General features: G+C 38.8%; 1 protein-coding gene across 4 annotated transcripts in view; it reads left to right on the forward strand.

Annotated features, from left to right (window-relative positions):
* The window catches only part of ZC3H12C (zinc finger CCCH-type containing 12C), a 72865-nt gene that overhangs the window by 13326 nt on the left and 43107 nt on the right, over window positions 1-16432 (forward strand). For 2 of the 4 annotated variants that reach the window (XM_043898710.1, XM_043898701.1), the window contains exon 2: window positions 1559-1811. The exons of the other annotated variants lie outside the window; for them this stretch is intronic. The gene's annotated coding sequence lies outside the window, so the exon portion shown is untranslated. The remainder of the gene's footprint in view (window positions 1-1558; window positions 1812-16432) is intronic. 4 annotated transcript variants of the gene reach the window in all.

Below are 16432 nucleotides of genomic sequence, written 5' to 3' on the forward strand. Positions count from 1 at the left end.
ACTATCTGAAAATATGGTATTCACAAATCTATCTAGTATCTAGTGTCTGTCTATTGTTAGATTACTAAAATCTGGATCCTGAACACTCTTTTTTCTACAGTTTTCCATCCATCCAATACTATATTTTTAAATACCGTCTACGTGCTGCTGCTGCTGCTGAGTCGCTTCAGTCGTGTCCGACTCTGTGCGACCCCATAGATGGCAGCCCACCAGGCTCCCCTGTCCCTGGGATTCTCCAGGCAAGAACACTGGAGTGGGTTGCCATTTCCTTCTCCAATGCATGAAAGTGAAAGTGAAAGTGAAGTAGCTCAGTCGTGTCTGACTCTTCGAGACCCCATGGAGTACAGCCTACCAGGCTCCTCCATCCATGGGATTTTCCAGGCAAGAGCACTGGAGTGGGTCACCATTGCCGTCTCCATCTACATGCTAATGACTACCAAATATTTATCTCCAATCCCAACTTCTCTCTGTTACCCAGCTATCTTGGGACAGCTCTACTTGGATAGCAATTAGTATCTGAAACAAAATTATCTAAAACAGAATTTTTGTCCTTCCAAATCTGTCTTCTTTCCAAGTCTTCCCCACGTTTGTAAGAGTTAATACCAACTTTGAGCAGTCAGCTGCTCAAACCAAAAATCTCAAGGTTCTTGGTTCTTCATGTCTCTTTCATTTTCCACATCCATCCAATACAAGTCTTTAATCATTACTTGTGATTAAATGAATTGAATTAACAATGTTCAATATTAGAAAAATCTATTACCATAGAGTAAAATCTACTGGCTAATGTGTATTATTATAATTTGGATATACTATATAACTTATCTTTCTTACATGTAGGACTTTTGGATAAAGTATAAGTAAGATTATACATATATTTGGTTAGTTTTGTCCATCTTTGTTAGGTTTGTCGACATAATTATGCTATTCTCATAAGCCAGTTGGGATGTTTTTCATGTTCTTAGGTGCCCTAGAAAATCTCAGTAACAGAGGAGTTTGCTAGAACATACCCATAGAACCTATAGGTATAGTATTCTTTGTGAGAAATGGAATGGAGGGCATAAATCTTAAAGTTTTTATTTCTTCCATGGTTATTCACATTTAAAACCTTTTCTTAAATTGGCTTCAATTATAGATTCTTGTTTATTGGCATAAAGATATATGGAAAGAATGCTTTCCATTTCATTGAACATTATGTTTTTACTGTTATATATTTGTAGAGTTCCTCAACCTCTTTGTCACGTTTTTAGGAATTTATTCACTTATTAGTTTATTCACTCATATTTAGAACCAGCTTTCCATTATATTAACCATTTCTACAATTTTTTGCTTCCTAATTTACTTATTTATGCTTTTATTTTATTCTTCTGTCTGCCTTTATTTTTGGTTTGTTTGCTCATTTTGACCTTTGTAATTTAAATGTTTAATTGCTTTCTTTTTTAAAAATACATTTACACCATTAATTTTTTCATTGAGTATCTGTTTGACCACATCTCACAGGTTATAACCCTATTGTCATCCATTTTTAATGTCCATAATTTTATTTTTTTTTAACCACCAGGTTATCTGGTAGAGAGATTTAATGTATATGAAACCATTTACTTCAGATTGGGACTTGAACCCATATGCCAGGACTTGAACCTAGCAAAACCCAGTTTGGGACTCGAAGCCGGCCAAAATCCTGCCTGGGACTCTAACCCAGACAAAGTCCACACTCTTCCACCAGAGATCTCAGACCTGGTTTTAGGACCTAATGAAGCTCAGTTTCTTGATGTCTCATTGCAGAAAGAATTCAGTGAGAGACAAAGTAACAGGTAAGAAGTGGCTTTATTCAGAGAGAAACACATTCCCCAGAGTGTGGGTCTTCACAGAGTGCAAGTGCGCTTTGAACTGTGGTGTGGTTTGCTTTATGGGCCGGGTAATTTCATAGGCTAATGAGTGGGAGGATTATGACAGCCCTTTTGGGGAAGGGGCTGAGATTTCCAGGATTGGGCCATCGCCCACGTTTGGTTTTTGATGGTCAGCCTTGGAACTGGCATGGCGCCTCTGGGTGTGTTATTTAGCTTGCTCATGTGTTACAATGAGTGTATACTGAGGATTAAGGTCAAGTCAAGTTGACTTGTCTGCCATCTGGCTCCATTTAATTCTAATCAGTTTATGTTGTGTCCTCTGGCTATGTCATTCTTTTAAAGGTTGTGCCCTGCCACCTTCCCTTCTGTTTCGTATAGATACCAAGTTTTTATGGTTTTTATCATTTAAGGCCAATGGATAAACCAAGTAAATCTAATGCTTTGGATTGTTAGGGCTTTGTGTCATCAATGTGTAAGGATAGGATGGTGTAACTTCCAAAATAAGCTAAGTTCCCAGTTTATTTTAAACATATTTGTGTACCGTAAACGGGGCCTGTCTGCCTGCAGATCTCTGCACCTCTTGATTCTCATGTACTCCCTTCTGTGTGTGTTCTAAGATTTCCTGAGGTTGGAAGTTGAACCAGCAGCTCTGTATTTCTATACTCTTTACTAGTTTAAAGTATTTCAGGGTGCACCTTCCAGGTACTGCCCACTCTTACCCCCCAAATTGTAAAGCTTTGGAAATAAAAACTAGTTCTTTCCTGACCTGTTTCTGGATGGGATGAATAGATTGGCCAAGAGAAATTGCAGAATTATAGAAAGTACTCCACATTCTTTAAAATGGACGGTGGAGACAATTCTGGTTATCCCTTTAAGTAAGAAAAACAAAATGCCTTAAATTGCTGCCCTTTTATTTCCCATTAACTTATTTTTCAGCATTCTTTCAAGCCTTTTGATTACATTAAAGAGACCTCTTTAGAGGTCCTAAGGTCTTTAATCTCTCCCTTTGAATAAGAACGTCTATAGGGAATCAGAGGCATCTAATGTTTGAAGTCAATCCTGATCCAAAAATTAAAAAGATTTTCTGTACTAAGAGAGTAGGTTCAGAATATAGTTACTATAAGTGTGATTCTGAAAAAAAAACCATCAGGAGTTAGTTGGCTTATAAGAAAAAAAACTTCACAAAATTAATTTTGTGAATTTGGTTGATGTAGAAAATTTTACTACTTGCCAAGGGGGCTGGGAAGCACATGCCAGGTTGGCAGATGCAACTTAGCTTCTAGACCATCGCACGCTGGGGTGGCACCTGAGTGAAGATCTGGCAGGTAGAGAAAGCACTCGGAATTCCTGAGTGCCAGCCAGAAAGCTCAGTGTGAATTTGGCAAGAGTGCTACCAGGTGCCGAGCCTTGGGCCTGAGCATTCCTCAGAATAACAGGTAGATCATAAATGTTTATTTCCCACATTGATAGCAAATGAGTACTTAAGTTAATAGACCGAGTACTTATTTGATGATAAACACCTAGGATAAGCTAATTCAGTTCAACATGGATTTATATTTGGTCAAAATCCTGAAATAATTTTCCTGTCAATGTGTACTTAGCGTCTTCTGCAATTTTTTGTGTTAGCTCTTAAAACATAATCAGAATTAGAAGATAAAATAATCAGTTACTTAGTTTAGAAATACTAGGTCTAGGGACTTCCCTGGCGGTCCAGTGGTTAAGAATCTGCACTTCCACTATAGGGGGTGTGGGTTTGATTCTCGGTCTGGGAACTAAGATCTTGCATGGTGTGTAGCATGGCCAAAAAAAAAAAAAAAGTACTGAATCTAGAGACGGATAGTTAATCGCTAGATCTTTGCTTCCTAATAAGGTAGCCTTTTGCTTACCAAGCCCCATGGCTTGAGAATCTCTTCCAGGAGTGAGCGGTGTGGTGAACGGGCTCTATGCTCCCTGCACCCCCGTCTCCCAGGCAGGTGCGTGTGCACGCACACACAGCACCCACGACACACTCAGGCACAGAGCAGGAAGGGCGTGCCCACAAGGAAGGGGTCCGAGACTGTGCTGTTGTTGTATTTAACAGTCTCTCATCAGTCTTCTCATCTAAAGAGTCACTTTGTTTTACAAGCTGTCCTTTGCGTAGCCATTGGACCCCTTCCTCAAGAATCTTTCACACTTAGATGCTTAATGACTTCTGTAATCATATAAGCATCACACTACCCTCACTGATCTTTCTTCTCGAGTTTTGATTTTCGTGGGGAGACTGGATGGAGCAACTAGGACAGGAGTATTTAGACTGCCACATGGCAGCATCGAGTCTCTAGGTATCTTGAGAGCTGAGAAAGAAGATGGAAGATGCATTAAATTAAGGAGGCAGAAGAGCAAGCGGAGCGCACCTCCTGCCCCGAACACTGGCGGGGCCCATCCTCACCTTGCGCTCCTTTCCCGGGCGGTCCTGGCCCTCTGGGGCTTGTGGGGCTGGGAAAGGACTGCAGGGTTGACGGTGGTAGTCTGGCTAATTTTGACTGAGAATTACAGGGTAAAGGAAAACCAAGACTTGCCTCATGGAACCAACTCTTCTTTCTCGTATGTGAATATGTGCTCAATTGCTCAGTTGTGTCCAGCTCTTTGGGACCCCATAGCCCGTCAGGCTCCTCTGTCCACGGGATTTTCATGCAGGAACACTGGAGTGGGTTGCCATTTCCTCCTCCAGGGGATCTTCCCAACCCGGGGATTGAACCCGAGTCTATTACATCTCCCGTATTGGTAAGCGGATTCTTTACCACTAGCGCTACCTGTTTTCCCAATTTATTGCTATTCCTTCTCTTTTTTCCTCTTAAGTTATTGTCCTTTTATTTATTACTAGTCTTTAAATCATACATAGGTGGGCGTGCCTTTTTTTCCTCTCCTGCCCCATTGAATCCATTCTCCTGATTTAAAGTTCTTAAAAGAAAAAAAAAAAACACTTCTATCTCTCTCCCCACCAAAATATCTTTTTATATCTTACTCTTTTCCTGCAAAACTTTAAAAGAATAAGATGCTGTCATCTCTTCTTCAGATCACACTTACTCCTTAACTGGGAGTTTCTAGCCTGTGTTCTGTGGTTCCCAGAAGCATCCATTGATAGAAATTGGGCATTCTCTGATTTGAATGGGAAAAAAATTTAGTATTTATATTCATATCCTCTAATTAAAGTTTACTGTTTCTCTCAATTATTAATGTAAGCAACAAGTCCAATTTTAATAACAGCAAATGTTTCCCTATCAGCCATAAAAATCAAATGTTCCCCTATGGTGTTACAGTTGAAATAAATACTCTTAACTATCACTTTTAACTACTTTTGAATCATGAGAGTTATTAGATCTGCTGCTACATCTTGTTATTTTAATGTATTAATAAAAGGCATATATTTTACTGTATCACATTTTTAAGTATTTTGATGACTATTTTAATATAATTGATTTTTTGTATCACAGTCTGTTTTTATATTACCCATTTAAAACATTACTTTGAAAAGTGGTGTTTAGTCTTCATTAGACTGATAAAGGATCTGTGATGTAAAAACTTGGTTAGGAGCAGCTGCCTCTTAACCCCACCTGTCTTTATATCTCCAAAACAGCTCCCTTGGTGGCTGCTCATCACCTTTAGCCAATGTCCACAGTCACTCTGCAGTGTATTTGTATCATTTGATGCCATCAGTTATTTTTTGTTACTCTCTACAGTTTAATCTTTAATATCAAATCCTTAGCGGACCCATTGGCTCATCTTAGAAAATATCTCATAATGCCTTCCTAACATCTGTTTTGAATTTCTTGCCCCTCAAAACTAATTACAGCTGGAATTACCATCCTAAAATGTAGTTAGAAACACGTCCTTCACATTCTCGGAAACTTTCAGTGGTTCCCCATTCTTTCTGTTTTTATTTCAAGTTTTATTTTATATTAGTGTATAGTTGATTTAATTACCTTTCTAAAATGTGGGTAGAACTACACCATTCCCTTTTTCAAAACCCTTCAGTAATTTCCAGGTAACAAAGTTGAGACATTAGTATGGCATTCAAGTCTTTGCATGGACTATCTACCTCTTGACTTTCTAGCCTCTTCTTCAGCAGCAATAATTGCACATTTATTCTGTTTATTTTATCATCTTTCATGTCTCTGGGCCTTTGATCCTGTTTTCTCTAGGGAAAAAATCATTCTTTCCATTCCTTACTCCGTTCCACGTCTTGCCCTACCACAGACACATACACAATAGTATATATAGGAATGTGTCGTCCTTGTCATTCTGTTCTTAGCTTATACATCCACCTCTCAGAACTTTCTCAAATCTGAGCCAATGTCTTTGTCTCTTGTATTCCATGATATCGGGCTTCCTTGATGCTTCAGTGGTAAAGAATCCTCCTGCCAGTGCAGGAGACTCAGGTTCAATCCCTGGGTCGGGAAGATACCCTGGAGAAGGAAATGGCAACCCACTCCAGTATTCTTGCCTGGAAAATCCCGTGGACAGAGGAACCTGGTGAGCTTCAGTGTAGGGGTCACAAAAGAGCCGGACATGACTCAGCAACTAAACAACAACAACTCCATGATATATCACTATTAATAGCATTAATTTTGATATGACCTATATTGTATAGTTATTCATCTATTTGGTTTCTTTAATATATTTATATTCCTTAGTGTAGCAGCTGTATTCATGTTTGTACCCTTTCTCATCTTCACTCAATATCTCTCATAGTAGATAATATCATAGATAAACATATTATCTAACATAGTAGATAATAAACATAAACATTTCTTGAGTGAATACATGAATTCATTGAATACTGACTTAACCTGATTGATTTAGTTTGATTAGGTGAGCATGGCCCAGGCTGCTATTGTTCTGCCTTTCACCAGAGTATTATAAAAAGTATTAGTTGTGCACATTTAAAAATAGAGTTTGGTCAACTAGCTAACATCTGCAAAAATGCCATATAAGAACTAAGTTACTTCATATCTAATGATAATACTATCAAGAAAATAGATTGCTAAGTCACAGGATTTTTTTTCATAGAAGATTTGTTAAATAACAATAAGGGAGAAAATTATTATGGCTTTAATTTTTTATAGTAACTTACAGATCTTAAGAGAAAGCTAATTCTGAAAAGTATACTAATTTATTACTTTATTAAATGTTAATGAAATTATGAGAGAGGTGGAGACAGTGGCTGATCATTGTCTACAGCCATTTATTTTAAAATAATTTTCCACAATCCACCATCTACATTGCTAAACTGAAAGAAATGTTTTCTCATTTTCTATAAGAAAACTTTTGTTTCCTTTCAGGTGCTTATTATACTTGCTTCTAATTTTATTTCCATTTTCTTCCACGTCTCTTCATTTCTACCCACCATCAAAATCAATGTATTTCTTGTAAATTACTGATTGCCAGTCTTTTTTAAAAAAAACAGGAAATAGATGTCTTTATTTCTGCCTTGTTTTCCCTCATCCCAGCCATTAAAAAAATTTTTATTATTCATTTTTGACTGCACTGGGTCTTTGTCGCTGCACACGGGCTTTCTCTAGTTGTGGCGAATGGCAGCTACTGTCTAGTTGCAATGAGTGGGCTTCTCATTGCAGTGGCTTCTCTTGTTGCAGAGCATGGGCTCTAGGTGTGTGGGCTTCAGTAATTCTGGCGCATGGGTTTAGTTGCCCCAAGACATGTGGAATCTTCCCAGACCAGGGATTGAACCCATGTTCCCTGCACTGGCAAGTGGATTCTTTACCACTGGACCACCAAGGAGGTCCCTCAGCCATTTTTATACTCATATTCCTTAGTAAGCTTTTTACCATTACCTTCTTTTTTTGGAATATTTTTTTCTTCCAGTTTTATCAAGATATAATTGTTGTAGCACTGTATACATTTAAGGTTTACAGCAGAGATTTGACTTACATACATCATGAGATGATTATTACAATAAGTTTAGTAAACATCTATCATCTCATATAGATACAAAATTAAAGAAATAGAAAAAGTATTCTTCCTTGTGATGAGAACTCTTAGGATTTACTCTAAACTTTTATATATAATGTACAGCAGTGTTATTTATATTTATAATGTTGTACATTGCATCCCTAGTACTTTTTTATCTTATAACTGGAAGTTTGTACCTTTTTACTGCCTTCCCCTACCCCTGCCCCTAATAACCACAAATCTGATCTGTCTTTTTCTATTTTTTTTGTTTGTTTGTTTGCTTTGAAGTATAATTGACCTACAACACAATGTTAGTTCCTGTTACACATCATTGTGGTTTGGAATTTCTATACTTCTCAAAATAATCACCAAGATAAGTCTAGTTATGATGTGCCACCATATATATTCGTATTTATTGATACCATTGTCTTCTAATTATCCTTATTAGCCAAAGTATTCCATGACACTTAAATCTTGAATTGCTTTTCTTCTAAAAAAGAAAAACTTTTTTCAAAAAGGTTTTTGGCTTTTCCAAACTAAATGTTATTCCCCTTTCCCTCTGAGAAACATTGTTCTAAATTATTCTATTAATTTAACAAAATTCATATTGTGAGATCATGAACAAAGGCAGAACTTTAGAATTATGTTAATGAAAACATAAAATAATGAAAATCAGGTTATCTATGTTTTGTACTGAAGTTTCACTTTCAGGATAAACTTTTAAGATAAGAATTAATATTTACTATGTGCCAAGCACTATTTTTCGATCCCTGGATCAGGAAGATCCCCTGGAGAAAGGCATGGCAACTCATTCCAGTTGTTGTCATTCTTGCCTGGAGAATCCCATGGACAGAGGAGCCTGGTAGCGCCATGCACAGAGTTGGACGTGACTGAAGTGACTCAGTACGTACGCATGCAAGCACTGTTCCCAGTTATTATATATTTATTACAACTCTGTGCTCTTGGTGGTGTTGTTATTCCTGTTTTATGGTTGAGGAGACGGAGACACGGAGCGGTTGTGTCATTTGTCCAGGATATTTGGATCCTTTCTGGGAGAGGGTGTGTTATGGTGTCAGTTCTTATGGCCATTACGTTAGAAGATCTCTCTCTTGCTCATCCTGTTTTCTGTGAACACCATGCTGGAATAAGCTCTGTCCTAGAATTTATAGTAAAGGGTCAGGTCACAGGTTTCAGAATACCAGTAAATTAGATATTAGAAGTAGTGGTGCATATATAGGAACACATGGCCCAGTCTAGTCTAGTTCCCTTTGGTACGTGGGGCAATTACTTTGTCACTGAGAAGGAGTTCAGGTAGGATACTATATCCCTTTTCTAACATTAGCAAAACCGTGGTACCCAAATGTGGCAAAGCAAGTAAGTAAAAAAGAAAAAAACTAACAAGCCAGTCTTATGATTATTGATGTAAAAATTCATAGGGAAGTATCAACATATATAATTCTCCAAAATGTTTTGATATTAGTAAATCTGTTAATTTAGTTCACAATATTAGTAACTCAAAGATGATTATGATCATCTTAATATAACATATTAATGCAATCCACATTTTTAATTTTTTTTCCTAAATCTTTCATGTAGAAGGAAAGCATACTTCTATAAAGAACTTTCTAAAGGCTACATATTGTGTGATATGTAAATGTATAGCTCTATATACATATAACTACATATAGGTAGCACTTATTGCATTCTTACTTTGTGCCTGGCACTGTTCCAGTGTTAAGTGTTTTGTATGTATTAACTCATTAAATCTCAAAACAACTATTTATTTACAGCTGAAGCATGAAGAGGTAAATATGCCCAACATGATATAAAAGTATGTTTTGTATGTATGTGTATGTACAACCTAACCAGCCATCAGTGTGATGTGCTGTGTGCTAAGTATAATGCTTGATAGTAAAACACTAAAGACATTCCTATTAATATCAGTTCAGTTCAGTTCAGTCGCTCAGTCATGTCCGACTCTTTGCAACCCTATGAACCACAGCACGCCAGGCCTCCCTGTCCATCACCACTTCCCAGAGTTTACCCAAACTCATGTCCACTGGGTCGGTGATGCCATCCAACCATCTCATCCTCTTAATATCAGGAACAACACAAAATAATCACTGTTAACATTACAATGTAATTAGACAAAAATATGGGGCAACAGATATAAAAATTGGTAAGAAAGAGGCAGTCTGATGATTTTACATTATTATATATTCCTTGGAAAACACAAGAGCCTCAGTGAAGCACTAATAGAAACATTGAGTTCCCTGAGATACCTCATTCACTAAAGTTTCATATATGAGAATAAAATAATTATTTTTTTAGACACCAACAATAACTAGTTAGAAAATATGAGGGAAGGGGAAAAAACACCATTCATAGCAAGAACAAAAGCAAAATATTTTAAGACAAGTTTAAAAAGAAATGTATAAGCCCCCTACAAAGAAATCTAGGGAACTATATTGAGAGAGGAAATTTCAATAAATTATTCCTGATTAAACAATATAATCTTTCATGCTTTTTAAGCAAGTATTACTGCAACACACTCTCCATCAAACTCCCATTAGCTTTTTGGTTGAAACTTGTCAAAGCAGTTCTTAAGTATCTGGAAGCACATACATGCACAAGATTCTCCTATGATTCAAATGGTGTGTGAAGTTTTGAGAAGCATTGGCCTTCAAAGCTCTTCCTGATGGGGCTTCCCTGGACCTGCCTTCCTGACCTCACATTCTGACTCCTCCCCTTGCTCATCTGCCACCAGTCACAGAGGCCACCTTGCTGTCCCGTGAACACGCTTTCATCTCAGAGCTTTGTACTTAGCCCTGCCTCCGCCTGTTACCTTCCTTCCACCTCATTTCGGTATCTGCACAGATACCACCTTATCAGAGAAGCCTTCCCTGATTAAAAGTTTCTCTGTAGTATCTATTGTTTGCATCCTCCCCCTCTGTGAACTTGGTGATAGAAGGGACTGGCTTTGTTCCTGCCGTATCCCCAGGACCTGGCACCTAAGAGGTACCCATTTGCCAAATGACACTGGCATTAAAAATTACCGGTATGGTCACTAAGAATTCTGAGGAGAGAGTGAAATTACAGTCAATCTTGTTTTTCCTTGAACAGTCTGTCCTTGAACATCACAGGCAGTAGGGACACCACCTACCGTCTGTGCAGTCAGAAATTCTTCTATAACTTCAGTCGGCCCTCAGGATCCAGGGTTCCACACCCCCGGATCAGCCATCCCAGAATCACATAGTCTTGTGGATGCATGCATTTCAAACCCAGTGTTGTTCCAGGGTCAACTGTAGTTATGTTCTATGAAGTTACTACAAATACTGAACCATTGCTCCTGAGGAAATACAAGATTAGGTTCCCGCAAGCCTCCTGTCAGAACATTTTCATGGACCAATCAATCCATAACCTTACTGTACATGTTTGAAAAAGTGAAAGCGAAGTCACTCAGTCATGTCCGACTCTTTGCAGCCCATGGACTGTAGCCTGCACCAGGCTTCTCCATCCATGGAATTTTTCCAGGCAAGAGTACTGGAGTGGGTTGTCATTTCCTTCTCCAGGGGATCTTCCCAACCCAGGGATCAAACCCAGGTCTCCTGCATTGCAGGCAGACGCTTTACTGTCTCAGCCACCAGGGAAGCTAAACACTGTTTAGAGACGCTTGATTAAGTATACACTGTTGATTCATTAACATTGAACTCGCAACCTATAACGGCTCTGTAACTGGTACCTGAACAAAGCTTACCTAACATGCGTATTTCTTCACAAGACACATCGTATCTTTATTGCACTTAGCACTTCAGCTCTAGACTTGGGGCCCATTTAAACAGCAAATTCACCAACAAAGCACAAAAATGTGAAAATCATAGAGCTAACTAGTCCTTTTTAGGACACTTGTTTCAACATGAGGGATTTGCTCAGCCTCAGCTGGAATGTGTGCTTCTGGCAACTCAGATTTTTCGCCTCTCTGCACACGCACATGGTTGTGGAATGACTGTGAAGCGCTGCAGAGATTGATTTGGGGGTAAATAGATGTCCGTGAGTAGGCAAGTTTGCAAGTACAGAATCTGCAAACAATGAGGACCAACTACACATCATTCTTCCAATAAGTATTTACTGTGTTTCCACTAGGTGCCATGCCCCCAGACACTGAGACATTTATCAAGTCCCAACCATATGCCAGGCCCTGTGCAATACTCAGATAATCCAAATATGAGTTTAACAGTGTTCTGGGAAAGGTTTCAAGGTGGAATTGGGAACCTTCAATACCAATAGGTGAGATTTTAACCTGTGAAGCTATGGAGAAAGGTATTTTAGGAGAAATCTTTAAGTCAGTGTTCTTAAACTTGGTGGTACGTTAGAATCACCAGGCCTATGGCCATGCTTCACCCAGACCAAAAAAAGTAAACATCTCTCGGGATGAAGCTCATGCCAGTGTATTTTAAATCTGCTCAGATGATTCCAGTGTGCAACCACATTGAGAGAGCTACTGCTTTAAATCCTCGTGTTTGGCTGGAGTGCAGGTTATATGAAGGGAAGTAAAGAACAAATAAATCTGGTAAAGAGATGTTTGGCCCAGTTATTGAAATGCTGTAATTTAGCACATATTTATTAAGCACCTGTAGGCACTCTGCTAGTGCTGGAGATACAGCAGAAAACGAAATACAAGAATCTTTGGTCTCTTAGAGTTTATGGTTGAATTGATTTGGCAGCTGTTCAGGATGATTCATAGTCTAGATTTAACTTATAGTATTTGGTGATTTGCATTTAGAAGGAATCTTGTCCTAAATGCTCAGAATTCTAAATTTAATGTAAATTACTGTATCATCTTCTGATATGAATAGAACCCTATAAAGAAAAAATTGTGTTATGAACTTCTGTGCTAATCTTAGTGAGCATTTTCTAACGTAACCTCTCAGAGTTTTTCAGTTTCTTGCACACTAGGACAATTAGCTAAAACCAGTAGTACCATTGGAAATACTAACTCAAGCATTTCATTTCTCATCTTATAGGAATTAGTGTGTAAGAAACGACTGTCTTGATTATTAGTAAGAATTTATATTTAGATCGAACTTACAATTAGCAAAGAACTTTAATTGGGTTGTAGTTGGTTTGCAACTCCTTTTATGTTATTTGCTGTAAGCTACATTTTATTTTTTCCTGAGTTCCTTTATGTTTAATGTCCTATTACACTATCTTCTAGATCATTAACAAGAACAGAGACCCCTAGTGATAGAGTCCTCTTTTAATTCTGACTGATATGGTTATTCCTTATAGTCTGAGTCTGTCAATTTCACTTTTAAACTTTTGGTCAAGCGGTTTTGAATTAGTTTGCTAAATAGTTACTTACCACCTAAAAAAGAAAAGACCTGTGCCAAGCTTAGCTTGTATACATACTCTGAGCTGAAATGAATGTGCACCAGTGACCACGTGTGGGTGGGAAGTGGGAGGTACCTGCTGTGGGGTCAGGAGAGACTAGGCCTTGAGAGGGATGTTGTAAATGTTACTATCATTACTGTCAGAGATAAGGTGCCACATACACCACCCAGTTGTGTTATAATGCAGAGAATATGTCTTATATAAACATTATACAAAATTATACAGTTTGCGTCAGCTTTTCCTCAGTTTCAGTGGTACTTAATACAACTGTGTGTTTTGTTAACATGGATGATATCATGTGCCTCACACTTCTTTTAAAATCATACAGGTCCTTTTTCCCTCAGGAGTTTTCTCTCTCCTGCTCCCCACCCAGCTGCCTTAGCAACCTAGTACATCATTTTGGGTTCATTTGTGTTCCCTGAGCTCTACTAAAACCTCTCATTCCTTGAGTATTTGCAAGTTCTATAAGAATTGAAGATCACCTTTTTAAAAAACTTGCTTGTTGACTTGAATTTTTAAAAAATGTGAAGTGGAGGTTGCGGGGCTTAGGAGAGAGAATTGCCTGGCCAGCCAGTGGTGAGGACACGTGCTGTTAACTGCTGTGGGCCCAAGTTTGACCTCTGGTCCGGAAACTTCAATCCCACAAGTCAAGCCGCACAGCCAAAAACAAAAAAACTAAATGGGAAGCTAGTCATTAGGAAATATTTGAAGTCTTAGGATATGGGCTATATTGTCACTTAAAGTGACTATAGAAAAGTTTTTTTGTTTTTAGATCACTGAGAAGAAATACTACTTTGTGGATTTACTATTTGTCTCTGAACCACAAAGAGAATCAAGAGTTATCTTCTCTTAGTGATAGGGCGCTGAGGTATTCTTATAGTGAAACCCTAAGAATTTTGACTTGGGGAAGCATTATCTTTCTTTCTTACAGAATTGTTTATTTTTTAACTTTATCCCTTCATAGTATTTTTAAAGTGATCTGTTCAGAGTTAATTTATGTAAGTCTTTTCATCACCTTTTTTTTTTTCCTTAGTAGCTCTTTATCACAAAACATTATTGAATATTGTTTTTTTCCTGTCTTAGTTCTGAACCAACTGAGAAATAGACAAAGGAGCCAGGCAGATGGACATAAAAGCAGCATCTCTTGTTGATGAAGCTATTGCAGAGCATGACTTAGGAGCAGAGCATAAAGGGCTTAGTAACATTGAACCCGCACATTAGAAAGATTTAATCACTCAATCTCAGGCAGCACTGGAGAGCAAAGCAACTCTGTGCCGTCTGCACCAGGGCAGACCCCAAGGGCAGTGTACAGAGGGAGGGGCGCTTGGCTGACACAGACCCCCTTCCCCAGGTGAGGGGTAGGAGGCGAGTGTAACTCCAAGGGATGCCTCTCTACTCAGGAAGGTGGAGCCAGAGAAGGAGACCAAGAAGGGGCTTCTCGTGCCTGCCAGGCCTGAGCCTATTACTCAGTTGCACAGCTGCCCTGAATATTGCAAGCAGCCCTCATGGCAGAGCCAGGGCTGTAGAAACCCTGCAGATCACCGCGGGCTCTTGGATAAGCTCCCCCTGTTCACCAAGAGAAATAAAAGCTAGCAGGGAGCATGTTGTTCATGTGAATGCCCGCATTCAGATTTGCAGGAGCTCGTTTCTTTACTGGCCCTACTTTTCAGTCAGATGTCTTCTAGAGAGCAACACATTGCTGGGTACCATGTACGTTTTTTTTTCTGTATGGATTATGGAAGATTAAATGGATCTGCCCTCAAGGAGCTTACAGCCTGGTTCATAAGTAAATGCTATATTGTGCAGTACAGACTACTCATGTTATAGAAATTCAGTAAAAAACTGGACTGGTCCAAGAAGATTTTATGGAAAAGTAAGCCTTGAGCTGGAATTAGAATAACAAAGATGATCTGGGTAAGTGAGGCTATGCAAGAGAACACGTGTGAAGGAGCCGTTGTTTCAGCGTCTGTGACTTCACCTTAATTGAAGTGGGAAATAAGATGACAGGGCTTAGAGGGGCCCCCACTGTAAGGGGAATCTTGAGAACACCTCAGAGGACAAGAGATGTGATCTACTGCTGAGATTTTTTTTTAAACCTAAGAGTGGTGTCAGTGAAAATTACTTTGGCAGGGATGTACTTAGGGAGTATTGAAGGAAGGAGATAAATTAAGAAACAAAAGTAATCTAAGCCTAAGGAAATGAAATATAGTAAGGGTCTGTCATGCTCATCTGACTTACTACATATATAATAACTCTCATAGGTTAGAGAGTAGTCCCTGATTGATTTTGCTCCATTCTTTTACACCAGGGACAGAAGTTAGGTTTTTGGTTAGTTGCTTCTTGTTGTTGTTTAATCAGACTGGTAAGAGTTTTTTGTTAAATTTAATCTTTCAAACCTCTGGGGGCAATTGGGAAGATTTGAATTAATAATCTTATTTCGATGGTGGTGGTGTGAGGATCAAAAGAGATTGTAGATTGAAGGAGAACAAATCCATAGTAGGAGAAAGGGACCAGGAAGCCCGTTTGGATCACCCCTGACAAAGAGAATTGATGCCAACACCAGCGTGACAACCCACGTGTTTCACATTCATACCTCAGCAAACAGTTGAATTTTCAGATGTTAGAAAAGCCTCTGACACTGACAGATTTTAGTGTTATTGCTGAAGCCACAGTCAGTCACTGCACCCTGCGCTCAGTAGGTACTGCAGTGATCCGGGCAGCCTAGTACAGCTGTTTGCATTTTCTCTGCAACTGGGAGTGGGCCGGGCCATGTGACTCAGAAAGGCAGGGGAGGGCCTCTTTTCACCGACAGATGTTTTAATGTGCTTATCAAGTTATCCAGTACTAGCAACCAACATCGTCTAAATACCACAGCAGGATCTGATTAGCTTTTTCAGATCACTGCCTTTATTTGCTGTTTGCAAAAAAGCTTAATCCAGTGCTAGGGATCAGGCTTCCCGCTGAGCTTGTGGGTAGTTTTCTCTCATTCTTTGTGTTCACACTGGCAGGAATTAGTGAGAAGATCCCTCCTCCTCCTGAATTAAAGCTATAAAGTAGTAACTATAGTAGCAATGGGGAAAAAAGAGAAGAAAGAAAGTCCAAGGGAAAGAGGGACTGTCTGTTCATACTAAGGAGTGTCTTTTTTATATACAAAAGGGAAAAGGGTTCAATGTAAATTCATAAATATTGACCTCACTATCTCTAGTCAGTACATAGCTGACTGTAGAGTTTTATTTGGTTTTAGT

This window comes from Cervus elaphus, chromosome 1, assembly GCF_910594005.1.
Source record: "Cervus elaphus chromosome 1, mCerEla1.1, whole genome shotgun sequence".
Lineage (NCBI taxonomy): Eukaryota > Metazoa > Chordata > Mammalia > Artiodactyla > Cervidae > Cervus > Cervus elaphus.